We start from the raw sequence: 13,179 nt of genomic DNA on the forward strand, positions 1-13,179 counted from the left end.
CTACCAATTGCAGTTCACTGCAAATCTTAGACGACTGAGCAGTTTGTGTGCCATGGTCTCAGCTCTTCATGCACTGCCCTGTTCTGAAAATATAGAAATGATTCAAGTCTGATTAGAAATAAGTGGTTCCTATAACCAGAACAAAAGATTCAAGGTTGAATCTGTCCATGTAAGAACTCTTCAGTCACTATCTGAGAAAGAGCGAATAAACTCATAAAGAAGATAAAGATCCAGCTATTGATCCTTGTATGTGTTCCTTAATGGAACACAACTCCAAAAGGAATACAATAAGCACTGATGGGGAAATAAATAACAAATAATCCGGCTATCAGTTTACAAGCTGCATATTAGAAAGGTCATGGAGGCTAAAGGGATTTATCTACTGTTAAGAGATCTTTGTGGAAAACAATCCAAATGATAACCAGCCCCAGGAACTCCTAATAAGGACTCTCTCAGCCCCTAAAACAGCAACTGGAGAGAATCATCAAGGAACCTGACGAAATACTATCCTTGGCTGCCAAAAGATCTCGAGAGGAACCTGGACATGGCACAGCCAAAGACCAAATTCTGGAGAAAATGTGCGGTCACAACCCAAAGTATTGCTGTGCCCATTACTGCTTGAGAGAGGGGGGGAGCTTTTCCTGGAACTTGTCAAAACAGAGATTAATTAGGCTTGGAGAGACATCATAAATGCTGCCATCTGGGGGATTAGATCCCAAGTCCTATACAGATGGTGATGCTGCATTCTCTGCAGACTATCCACCCCAGGTGTTCAAATCCAACAAGCTGAGAGATAATGGTAAAAAAATTAGTGGTCCTCACCTCATCTGTGAGGCTGAATTGTTCCCAGTTGAAGAACACTAATGGAGAAGGTTTGAGCATACTCCAAATCTCAGCCCATTTGCAGCTGTGACATCTGAAGGTGATGGCGTATCTTTTAAAAGAAAACAGGTATGTGGGTTAATCCCAGCTAAGGTGTCAGGAAAAAAAGGGTTAGACATGTGCATAATTTTGCTGCAGCTACTTTGTGGTTTTACTGTTTTGTGATTCTTTTTCAATGAATTATATTGTCAGAGTAATATTCTCTTTTAGAGGGATGCAGGTGGCGCTGTGGTCTAAACCACAGAGTCTAGGGCTTGCTGATCAGAAGGTCGGCAGTTTGAATCCCTGCGACGAGGTGAGCTCCTGTTGCTCAGTCCCAGCTCCTGCCAACCTAGCAGTTCGAAAGCATGTCAAAATGCAAGTAGATAAATAGGTACCACTCTGGCAGGAAGGTAAATGGTGTTTCCGCGCGCTGCTCTGGTTCGCCAAAAGCTGCTTAGTCATGCTGGCCACATGACCCGGAAGCTGTATGTCGGCTCCCTCGGCCTATAGAGCGAGATGAGCGCCGCAATCCCAGAGTCGTCTGCAACTGGACCTAACGGTCAGGGGTACCTTTACCTTTACCTTTAATATTTTCTTTTATTACTTGTGTGTATATATACTCAGCTTTGGGGCTTTAGGGTGAAGGGTTACAAAAAGGTCTTAAAAAGAAAACAAAATAAATGCTTAATCCTCTTAAGCAGAAGTGGGGAACTTTTGGACCACCAGATGTTGTTGGACTGCAACTCTCACCATCCCTGACCATTGGCCATGAAAGCAGGTGCTGATGGGAGTTGTAGTCCAGCAACATCTTGAGAGCCAAGGGTTCCCCATTCCTGCTCTAGAAGTATTACCTGTACATCAGCATGCAGCCGGAAAAAGCCTTGTGTGCTCTTTTTGCAGTGCATAGCTTGTTGCTCCTTTCATGCTACACTATTCAGAGGCTTGCTATTTGTCCCACCACGAGAGGCTTCTCTGGCATGAATAACTACCCACTGAACATGCATATTAATCCAAATGAAACTAACTTCCTCTGGGGGACATATTTAATTCCTGCAGTCAGATCTGTCTGGGCAGAACTACTGAGCCAGGGACCAGTGCACCACTCTGTTTACATGAAGATAAATAATTAAACTACCCTGCTTCAAAATAAACATGAGAGCCATCCCTCCCTTTAAAAGGGGCACAATCTTCAGGAGTTCCTGAAAAAGAAGCGGTAAAGTTATCCCTACTTTCCATTTAAAAATTCTGACTTGATTTGTTACTCAATGGAGGACAGAACATGTTTTTTTTTCCCCCGTAGCAAAGGAAAATGTCCTAGCAAAGAAAAATGATCTGTGCTTTGTAAACATGGCATTCAATGCAGTGGGAACAGAATGGGGGCAAGACATCTTGGTGGGTGGGTATAAACCATGAAGCAGCCCATGGTTTCTAAACACTGAGATCCTGCAGTAAATGATGTGCAATGCTTATTATTTCCCCTTCTTAACAGATGTTCCTTAAGATGTGAATGTGTTCCAGAAAAACTAGATTTGAGCTGCTGGACTTGCCAAGTGCCTGATTTGGTGGCCCACTGCATAGTCACAGGGGGTCAGAGGTGATATTCCTCAAAGCAGAACTTTGGCAGACCGAGGGGATGCACAGAATATGGCTTCACTACAATCTCTTTTATTTGGTTCCTTGTAAATTATGGAATTTACAAGAGGTTGTGATGGCCACCAACTTGAATGGCTTTATAAGGAGGATCAGACAAATTCATGGAGGACAAGGCTATCAGTGGCTGCGTACACTTCTCCCAGGGTCAGAGGTAGTATGCTTCTGTATACCAGTTTGAAGAATCAGAATGCTGATGCATTCATGTCTTGCTTGTGGGCTTCCCATGGGTATCCGGCTGGTCAATGTAAGAACAGGATTCTGGACTAGGTAGGCCTTTGGCCCAACCTACCAGGGCTCTTATGTTCTTACGTTCTCAAATCATCAGACTGCTCTACTGGCATAGCACTCTTTTATTTCACTTGGGCTTGCACTGGCATGGCATGTGAAGATCCGGCTGTTGGGGAGATCAAAGCCTCGGAGCAGATGCAAATTGTTTCTGATTGCCTCGCCTCCATTTGAGAGTAGAATCAAAGATAGTTCCTGTGCAACATCTCCTTTATTGCTGCGAGAAATCCCTCAGAGTTCTGTAATCTCTTATTAATATTTTTGACTATGGATTTGACACAAGTCTCCCATCGTTAAAATGACTTTTCTCTTTTATCAGGAATCTTTAGCTGGCACTTGTAAAAGCCTGGCAGTTTTATATTAATAATTTCCACAGCACTTCTAGAGCACTTTATCATTTTTATAGCACTTTCTTTGTTGCTCTGCAGCGGCAGAAACACAGGGGCAGGGAATCAGTCCTCAGACACTGTCCAGAAGCAGAGGTGCCCTCAAGACTGGACTTTTTTTGGGGGGGGGGCAGATGTGTCCATAGCACTACTCAGCAGAATGAGAAGCAGGGCCCCCAAATTTGTCATGGTTGGCTTCTCACATTTGAAAGTGAAATAATATAACACCTTGCCATGTAAAGAGAGGGAGATCATAAGACCATGAAGGGCTTATGCCGATGATCTGGTTTTTTTTAAGTAGTTATCCTGATTTGCCTGGTGAGCTAATGCAGAGGTTAGATTTCTCATTATAGTGGTACCTTTTGTTCTCAAGCTTAATCCATTCTGGAAGTCCGTTCCAAAACCAAAGCGTTACAAAACCAAGGCGCGCTTTCCCATAGAAAGTAATGCAAAATGCATTAATCCATTCCAGACTTCTAAAAACAACCCCTAAAGCAGCAATTTAACATGAATTTTACTACAGTGGAACCTCGGTTTATGAACACCTCGGTTTATGAATTTTCAGTTTATGAACACCGCGGACCCATCTGGAACGGATTAATTCACTTTCCATTACTTTTAATGGGAAAGTTCGCTTCAGTTTATGAACGCTTCAGTTTATGAACAGACTTCCGGAACCAATTACACTCATGTTTCAGTTTATGAACGCTTCAGTTTAAGTACTCTGCGGACCCGTCTGAAACGGATTAATCCACTTTCCGTTACTTTCAATGGGAAAGTTCGCTTCAGTTTATGAACGGTTACTCCGCAGACCGTCTGGAACGGATTAATCCACTTTCCATTACTTTCAATGGGAAAGTTCGTTTCAGTTTATGAACGCTTCAGTTTATGAACAGACTTCCGGAACCAATTGTGTTCATAAACCGAGGTACCACTGTATCTAACGAGACCATTGATCCATAAAATGAAAGCAACAAACAATGTACTGCAGTCACACAATCAATCAATCAATCAATCAATCAGTAGCTGAATTGGGTTCCACACAGTCACAAAAATAAAAACAAAAGGGCCGCAAAAACGCAAAATAAATAGCAAAATTAGACAGACCTCAGTGTAACACTCCAAATGGAAGCATGGCACTCAAAACGGAGCACGTTCAACTTCCGAAAAAAGTTTGCAAACTGGAACACTTACTTTCGGGTTTGCAGTGTTTGGGTTCCAAGTTGTTTGAGTACCAAGGCATTTGAGAACCAAGGTACCACTGTATTATATTTTCCCCAACCACCACCAGTACACATGCTGAACTTTCATCAGGCACGCTAGGGGCATGTGATTGTTGTTGGCATCTATCTGTCTCCCAGGAGACAATGGCAGGGATGAGAGCGGAACGTAACCTCCACCTGTGTTACAGCATCACACATTCCAGGGTGGAGGAAGGTACACCTGCAGGTTCATCATGCAGAGACCACAATGCAAACTGAGAGAGAGCTTTCCTATCTCTGGCTGAGATTCACCTACCCTGTTCCACTAGTGGAAGCCAACGCAAGGATATCCAGGGACAGGAGACACCCCAGAACAGTGTACGAGGGGATGAGTCAGGCAAGCAGAAATGCTTGCACCGATGCCACAGTTTTCTTTAGTGCTACATTGAGTTTTACCCTCTGAAAGTTATTGTATTTTAATACTTCTGTTGGAAGCCGCCCAGAGTGGCTGGGGAAACCCAGCCAGGTGGGTGGGGTATAAATAATAAATGATGATGATGATGATGATGAAAGCGCCTCTGGCACAAGGCATTTCCAACAGAGGAAATCCACACTTTCAGCTGAAAGAGATGAACCGATGTGCATGGATCTATGTGTGAATCAGGCTTTAGCTGTCAGTTCTCTGCTACCTGGTGAAGTCCATTGCCCACTCCCCCTGGAAATCCTGGTTCCCATTATAATGTGTTCACCCCACAAGTGTCTCACCCAGTCGTCTTTAGGCAGGCAGCTGTCATAGATGCCTCCGGCAGTAAAGCCTCTGTGGCTGCCACTGCTATTTCAATTCTAGGCCGGCACCCTTTTATCAAGAAATCTGTTCTTTCAGTGCTGGGACAGCCTGCACGATAGGCTCTTTTTAAATATATATTAGTGTTATTTGTAGCTTCTGTGTTTTCTCCCTCACCCTCTAGCACCGTTAAACTGTTTACTATGACTGCTGTCTTGCTGCCAGCTTAGATAATCATCACCATCTCGTTTCATCTCATCTCATATTGGAAATGCTCCTCCATGGAGATTTGCAAAGGCTGTCAGATCAAGGCTTCGAAACTAGGAATATACAGCTGTCTCCTGCTTTTAATGACCACAGCGACCACTTTCTCCACATGACAGAGAGGATCATGATGATCAGCGGCACAGAAGAGGCATCCCAGGCGCACTCCTAGTAGCAGGGGCCAAGTTACTCACAGGCAAGGGATGTTAGGTTAATTCAGAAGTGGGCCGCTTATTCAGCACCAGGAAGCCAGGACACATGTCATGAGTCAGAGGGCTCGAGGTGCTTTTCATATTTTTATTTGCATGCAATTAACAAGGCTTGCATAACATTTTGCAAATAGAGTGTGACAGTGTCTGCCTGGATGAGACACATATTGCACGCTCCCCTTTCTTGATGCTTCAGTTTCTACCAGTGACAGAGCAACTGCTTCGCACACAGGAAGTCTCAGGCTCAGCTCCTGGCATCTCCCGGTAGGGAAGGGAAAGACTTTGTGTGTGAAACCCTAAGAGTAGCTGCCAGTCAGTGCAAACAATGCAGAGATAGACTCTGTATAAGGTGGCTTTCTACATTCCACAAATGTTGCCCAGATGTGGTAGTTTTGAGTGGCAGGTGATTATTTCAGTTAATTGAAATTTGAGTTTTACAGACTCTCCATACATTGCTGAAGGAGAATAACCAGTGTGAGTCTGACCCACCAAGTTCCATTTATTCATCAAGTCCAAAGACTGGGATCCCCTGTTCTTTATGTTTTATGGGCAACACAGGTCAGTGAATGGATTATGTGGTTGTGGCATGGCTTTTGCATGTGATGAAATGGAAGTTTCAGTCACAGACAGTTGTAGATAATGCTTCCTTCAGATGTCAGGAACCTTTCATTAAACACCACTAAATCATATCATAGAATCAGGGATGGAGGAAGTAGGAGGAAGTAGGTAATCTATTCCAGTCCCCTGCACAGTGCAAGAAATCCAGAACTAGAGCATCCTTATCAGCTTGAAGGGCATCATCTTGAAGACCTTCAGTGAGAGAGGCCCCCCTCAAAGATAGTTTGTTCCATTGTTAAACTGCTCTTATCATTATGAAATTTTGCCTAAAGCCCAAATGAAACCTATGTTTCTGTAACTTAAACCCGTTAGATTTATTTATTTATAATTTACTTAAAATTCTTACATGCAGACCTCACAGCAATTTCCATAAAGATAAACCTTTATTTCAATAAATTGAAATAAAATACAAAATGGTATCTGAGCAAGGTTAAGATGAATAGAAAAAGCAGAGGGTGGGATTGTTTTTGTTTGCTATCATAGATTGTATTGTTGTGTTTTCATGTTGTGATCCACCCTGTGATCTTCAGATGAAGGGCATTATAGAAATTTAATAAATCACCATCAATATAAGCCTCAACATTCTATAGCTTATAAAACTAACATCTATTGGGTTAATAGCTTGAAACTTGGCATACGCGATCTACCTGATGAAGTCTATGAAAGGGCCAAATGCCAAAGTGATCCAATAAAATTTACCACAGATGCAGCAAGTTAAACACTGCTGAAAGTTGACACATTGACCCTCTTGCTTCCAGAAAGCATATTTATATATTCCTTTCCAATTTTGGTGAAAACTACTGGTGTGCTTCATACAGGCTTTTGGCAGTGGCTACACTTTCATTTGTTTGGTGATATTTTCCACCGGTAGGCACACCACTGCAAGTACAGTCCTGGTTTGGCTCCTCGGGTGTGAGGGGATGGTGCAGACACTCTAGGTTTGAATACACATAGCTGCTAGTGTTTGCATCCGGGACCTGAGATCCCCAGGTTCCCCCTTCCAGGACAGTCTCATAGCCAGGAAATGTGCTTTCCTAGTCATTGGCAAAGCTGCTCCATATCCTAGTTGTGATGTGTCAAGCAAACCCATACCTAAAACTGTCCTTCCATACATGTCTGGACTTCAGATAATATCTATGCAGCCACATTCTAATGGGAGAAGTCCATTCTTAGGAGATGCATTTGCAGTCTAGGTCAAATGGTGGTGGTCACCCCATTAAGCCATATCTCAAGGGCTGAGAAGATGATAGGCTGTTCATGTAGTGGCCTCCTGATTCTAACCACCTCTCTGGTGGTCATGTTTGATGGTGGAACCAGGAGGCCACCAGGTGGTAACTCCATCTCCTTATTTTCTCCCTTTTGTGTCCAGATCCAAAAATAATCCCTTTGTCCCCGACTGCCAGAGACGTCTGTGCCACCGTCATCCTCCTTTCTGCCAGCGGCTTGTTCTCCCCACCTCTAAAACAAGAAACTCGTAATATTCCACTTTGTCCTCACTTGACTCTTGGCTCAGAATTTATTGCATAAAGCCTGCCAATATTTAAATGAAAGATGTGTTTACACCGCTGATACATGGCCTTTTACTTATGGCTGGGCTCTCAATTTCATTTCCTTAATTGTTTTTGTACCTTTTTCTTGTTTTGCTTTGTTCACTTGTCTCCATAACGGGAACATGAAGGAGAAAGTACATCTCATTCCATTCGATACAAAGGACCCCATGACCACGTCCTCCCTTGGAAATAATCTGGGACGGAGGCCAGTGGGCAGCTCCATGACGTCTGACGATGACTCCTAACCAACAACTCTGAATTCCAAACTGGGGCACAGTTACCCCATTCAGGACCAGGGAGTCCTCCATACCTGCCCGCCTCCTGTCCCTCCAAAAAAGTACTTCTGTCGTGTCAGGATTCAACCTCAATCTGCCATCCATCCTCCAACCACCTCCAGGCACTCACACAGGACCTTCACTGCCTTCACTGGTTCCGATTTAAAAGAGAGGGTATCATCCGCATATTGATGGACACCCAGCCCAAACCCCTGATGATCTCTCCCAGCTGCTGTGTGTAGATGTTGAAAAGCATGGGGGAGAGGACAGAACCCTGAGGCACCCCACAAGTGAGAGGCCAGGGGTTTGAACACTCACCCCCCCCTTTCTGAACACGGCCCAGGAGGAAGGAGCGGAACCACTGTATGACAGTGCCTCCAGCTCCCATCCCCTCTAGATGTCCAGAAGGATGTTATGGTTGATGGTGTCAAAAGCTGCTGAGAGATCCAGCAGAACAGCTCTCACCTTTGTCCCTAGCCCGACTAAGGCAGTTTCAGTCCCATGATGAGGCCTGAATGGTCTGAGGGATCCAAATGGTCCGCTTCTTCCAGGCGTGCCTGGAGTTGTTCAGCAACCACTCGCTCAATCACCTTGCCCAAGAATGGAAGATTTGGGACCGGGCAATAGTTGGCCATATTGGCCGCATCTAAAGATGGTTTATTTAAGAAGCGGTTTGATAACCGCCTCTTTCAGCAGGTCTGGGAAGGCTCCCTCACAGAGAGAAGCATTCACCACCCCGCGAAGCCCATCGCTCAGCCCTTCCCGGCTAGCTTTTATAAGCCAGGATGGGCAAGGATCAAGGAGACAGGTGGCTGGTTTCACTCGTCCAAGCAGCCTGTCCACATCCTCAGAGGTAACAGCTTATTTCAGTGACAATCCAAAGTGAGCCACACATTACCAAGTCACCTCTAATGTTTATTTAAAAACAATGGAGAGACAAATCATTGCCTTGCTCTTTTTCTTTTCAGGTGTCACTCCCCCCTTCCCCCCCCCCCAAAGTAGATCAGAAGAAAACTAGGATATTCCCACAAAACGTCACTGAACATTGTGGAGAAATAGTGGGAAATTGATTTTAGAGTCTTATCCACTTGCAAGCACTACAGAAGTACGCCCTGGACTTCTAAACAGCCCCCAGGCTTGTGCTGTTGACTTCTGTTCATATGAATATTATTCATTCATGCGGTACAGTGACAATACACAGAACACTTTCTCAAGCACTGTAAGCAAAATGAGAGCCAGGTCTCTGCCCCCAAGAAGATTACAGTTTACTGATAGTGGAGTGAGGAGGGACAAAAAGGACAGCATGAGATGACATCACAGGCCATAGTATATTCTCAGATATTAATCTCAGCTGAACTACATGTAGTGTCTAACCTTGTTCACTGCTTTTCTTATAGATACAGACATGGGAGAAAAAGCAAAGCTGACACTTAGTGCATCCAGCTGATTCATCGATTGTTTGTGGCTTATGCCTTTATGCTCTTTTTGGGAACAACCAGCAGCTGCTTCCTGAACTGAACTTCAGGTGGACCCAGCCAAGATGAGTCAGCTCATGAGCTGCTGTAATGCTTTCTGGCAAATGCTCCTCTGAAAAGAAAAGAAAAATCCCCGGCTGCATCGCTCTCACGCCCTCTCTCTCACACACATGTGAACTTCACTCTTCAGCCAAAAAGGCATCCTGAGTGGCTTGCATAGGTCCAGTTGGGGATGACTCTGGGGTTGCGCACTCATCTCGCTCTATAGGCCAAGGGAGCCAGCGTTTGTCCGCAGACAGCTTCCGGGTCATGTGGCCAGCATGACTAAGCTGCTTCTGGCGAACCAGAGCAGAGCACGGAAGCCGTTTACCTTCCCGCATATAAACAGGTAAATCAAAAGAGTTTCTGCCTGCAGGTTTACAATCTAAAAGACATGAGCCCCTAGATGTCCACTTCACTGCTTTGATTTGCAGTACTGTTACTTTTACTGTTACTGTTACTGGTGGTGGGCAATACCAACTCTGCTCTTGTAAGTGTAAATCTCAGCACCTACACTTTGGAACTCTCTGCCTATTGACACCAGGCAGCCACCTTTCAATGCTTTTTGTCACCTGCTTAAAATATTTTTGCTTGACCTAAAAGGCAGTGTAGAAAATATTATTATTAATAATAAAAATACCAATAATAAAAATAATGGTGTCAAATGATAAAAGTAAGGTGAATCTTATTTTTTTTGGGGGGGGGAGGGGGTTATCTTGAAAAAATGGCAAGTTTTCTACCTGAAAATCTAGATCACTGAATATTTGGTATACTGCTTGTTTTTGACATAGTGCTTATTCTTGTTTACTACCTGATAAGTTGAAAGAAACCTCAGGGGCTCTGCAAATTAAAGGGACCACTTTCTGTATTTGCATTTATCTTGATTTAAATCCATTTTTAATGGTATTCCCCCCCCCCTAATACTTCTGCATGAACATTTTCTGTCACTCAGTTAACCAAGGCAAAACTACTAATCAGCTTCAGGGATAGGAATGTTTTCCCTCCAGTATAGCAAAGTATGAGTTAGGTTAAGACCCCAATAGTCTCTGTTGTTTTGGTTCTTGCAACTGATGTGTGGATAATGATTTCAGGTTATTGAATTCTTTTTGTGCTAGCAAACTATGAAACAAGTAAAATGTCTCAACACCATCTAAAACCTTCGGGAGCTATGGGTCTCCATGACACACTGTTTCAAAATAATGCTTTTTCATCTTTCACATTATTAAAATAAATCCTTACTTTGAAGAAATATATTCCCTAGAAGAAGTTCAGGCTAAGAATGGATTTTAAAAGAAAAAGGTCATGGCTTTCTCTCATTGTAAAAATTAATTTGTTGGTCTTGACATTAGTGAATGTCAGACTAATGACTGAATGAGATCCTAAAAATCCAGCAGTTTTCCATCAAATTTATAGACTCAAGAGCCCATGCAAAATAAATTCTTTTTTTATAGTCTATTTCAACAAGTTAGTGCAAATAAGGACAGAGCTTCTGAATAAAGAAATCAAATATATGCAATATTTCTTGCATGTTTTCAGGAATAAGAGACAAAGATTGCCCCCACTGTCACTATTTTGTGGGAGGGCTTCCAGCACAAGCCAGAAATTTAGGCTCGTACTTTCAAAGTGGATTAAAGGGTTCTGTGAACCTTGTGAAGCAAAACTACATTTTTTTAAAAAGGACTTTTTGCAGCTAGAAAAGTGATGGAGAAAGGCACTGAAAAGTGTGAGATGAAAGGTTGTTCAATATGAAGATGTATCAACATCCAGAAAGCAATTCAAGGGTGAAAGCTCATTGCCTGTCCTGCAAACAAAGGGGGATGAATGCTCAATAAAAACTGAGTACAACCTAAACTCCATGTAAGCTTTGTGCAAACATACCAATATGAATGCCCAGCAAACAGATTGTCTGAAAGAGCCCACAGTTGCATACAACATGACCGACCCTTGAACTAAAAAAGCTTAGCTACCCCTAGGCTACACATTTAGCAGGATTGTATTAAGTGGCTAAGATTCAGTCATAAAATGGCTTGTGATGTACCAGATTAAGACAACATGCAGGACATGCAAATACACGAGAAGTCTATAATCTTAACAGAGGTGGAGCTAGCTGCTCTGGCACCCAGAGCGGTGCACATGCTGTGTACCCGGGGACGGGGCTAGCCGCCTGCTGGGGTGGGGTGAGCGTCCCAGGGGGGCGGGGGGCAATGTCACCCCCAAGGGATGACACCTGGGGCGGACCGCACCCACCGCACCCCCTTCCTCTGCCAGTGAATCTTAATGATTGCCACATCCAGTCCTAACATTAGGCGGAGTGAAGCAGCTACATCAGTTGACAGATAATGAGGGGTGGGGAGTGGACAGAGCTGTGCGTGCCATGCAGTATTCCCGGAACTCTCCAAAGTAGCTTGTTGCCCTCACGTGAAGTGAAAGATACTGTCTTTGTACCAGTGTTGAAGTAAGATTCAACTGCCAGTCTGATTCAGCTTCTGTATCTGGCATATAGTTCTTTTGTCACTGCCTTAGGGCATGGATGAAAAATGTCTTGAGGTTATGGTCCTAATTGTAGATCTATCTCAGTCAGGCCGAAGGTGAAGCCATCACTTAAGAGGTTTGAGATCGAACAGATTCATAGGCTGCAGAAGAAGGAAAGTTCATTGATAAAATAGTTCATCATTTCGAAAATCTATGAATGATTTTGGACCTTTCTTACGCTGGATAGAAAAGCCTACCTGCACTGCTTCATTTTTACTGTCAAAAGTCAATTATTCATATAATTGTAGTGCTAAAAGAAAATGTATTGTCTTGCTGATGATCACAAAATCTGCAGAGTAAATTGATTCATGTGTACATTATCACATTTAGCTGTTACTAAAAGGTAGAAGAAGAAGAAGAGTTTGGATTTGATATCCCGCTTTATCACTACCCGAAAGAGTCTCAAAGCGGCTAACATTCTCCTTTCCCTTCCTCCCCTGCAACAAACACTCTGTGAGGTGAGTGGGGCTGAGAGACTTCAGAGAAGTGTGACTAGCCCAAGGTCACCCAGCAGCTGCATGTGGAGGAGCGGAGACGCGAACCCGGTTCCCCAGATTACGAGTCTTCCACTCTTAACCACTACACCACACTGGCTCTCTAGAGGTCATTGTTTTGTTTGCATTTTAATTTCCATGTTCCTTGTCTTAGTTTGTTGGGGGCATGCTCACTAGAAAAATCAGAGATGCCCCCAGTAGCAATAATCCTATTTGGGAGTCATAGACAGAATAATAATAATAATAATAATAATAATAATAATAAATTCAGCACCATAGCTGCCAAGTTTTCCCTTTTCTCGTGAGGAAGCCTATTCAGCATAAGGGAAAATCCCTTTAAAAAAGGGATAACTTGGCAGCTATGTTCAGCACATAGAACAAGTTAGTTAGACTAAAATAAACTGTCTTAAACTGGCTTAAAGACAGACTCAGAAGATGGTATTCAACTAAGTTGGAATCACAGTAGACCCATTGACATTAGTTGACCTAACTTAGTCATGTCCATTAATTTTAGTGTCCCTATCCTGAATAAAACTTCATTGCCATAAA

The 13,179-nt window shown here is 43.4% G+C and overlaps 1 long non-coding RNA gene across 1 annotated transcript; it reads left to right on the top strand.

Annotated features, from left to right (window-relative positions):
• Window positions 1-1,280: 1,280 nt before the first annotated feature.
• On the top strand, window positions 1,281-10,242 carry LOC118082172 (uncharacterized). The gene is made up of 3 exons (XR_004692201.2): window positions 1,281-6,205; window positions 7,635-8,152; window positions 9,488-10,242. It is a non-coding gene; the product is annotated as an uncharacterized LOC118082172 (long non-coding RNA).
• Window positions 10,243-13,179: the final 2,937 nt, after the last annotated feature.

This window comes from Zootoca vivipara, chromosome 3, assembly GCF_963506605.1.
Source record: "Zootoca vivipara chromosome 3, rZooViv1.1, whole genome shotgun sequence".
Taxonomy (NCBI): domain Eukaryota; kingdom Metazoa; phylum Chordata; class Lepidosauria; order Squamata; family Lacertidae; genus Zootoca; species Zootoca vivipara.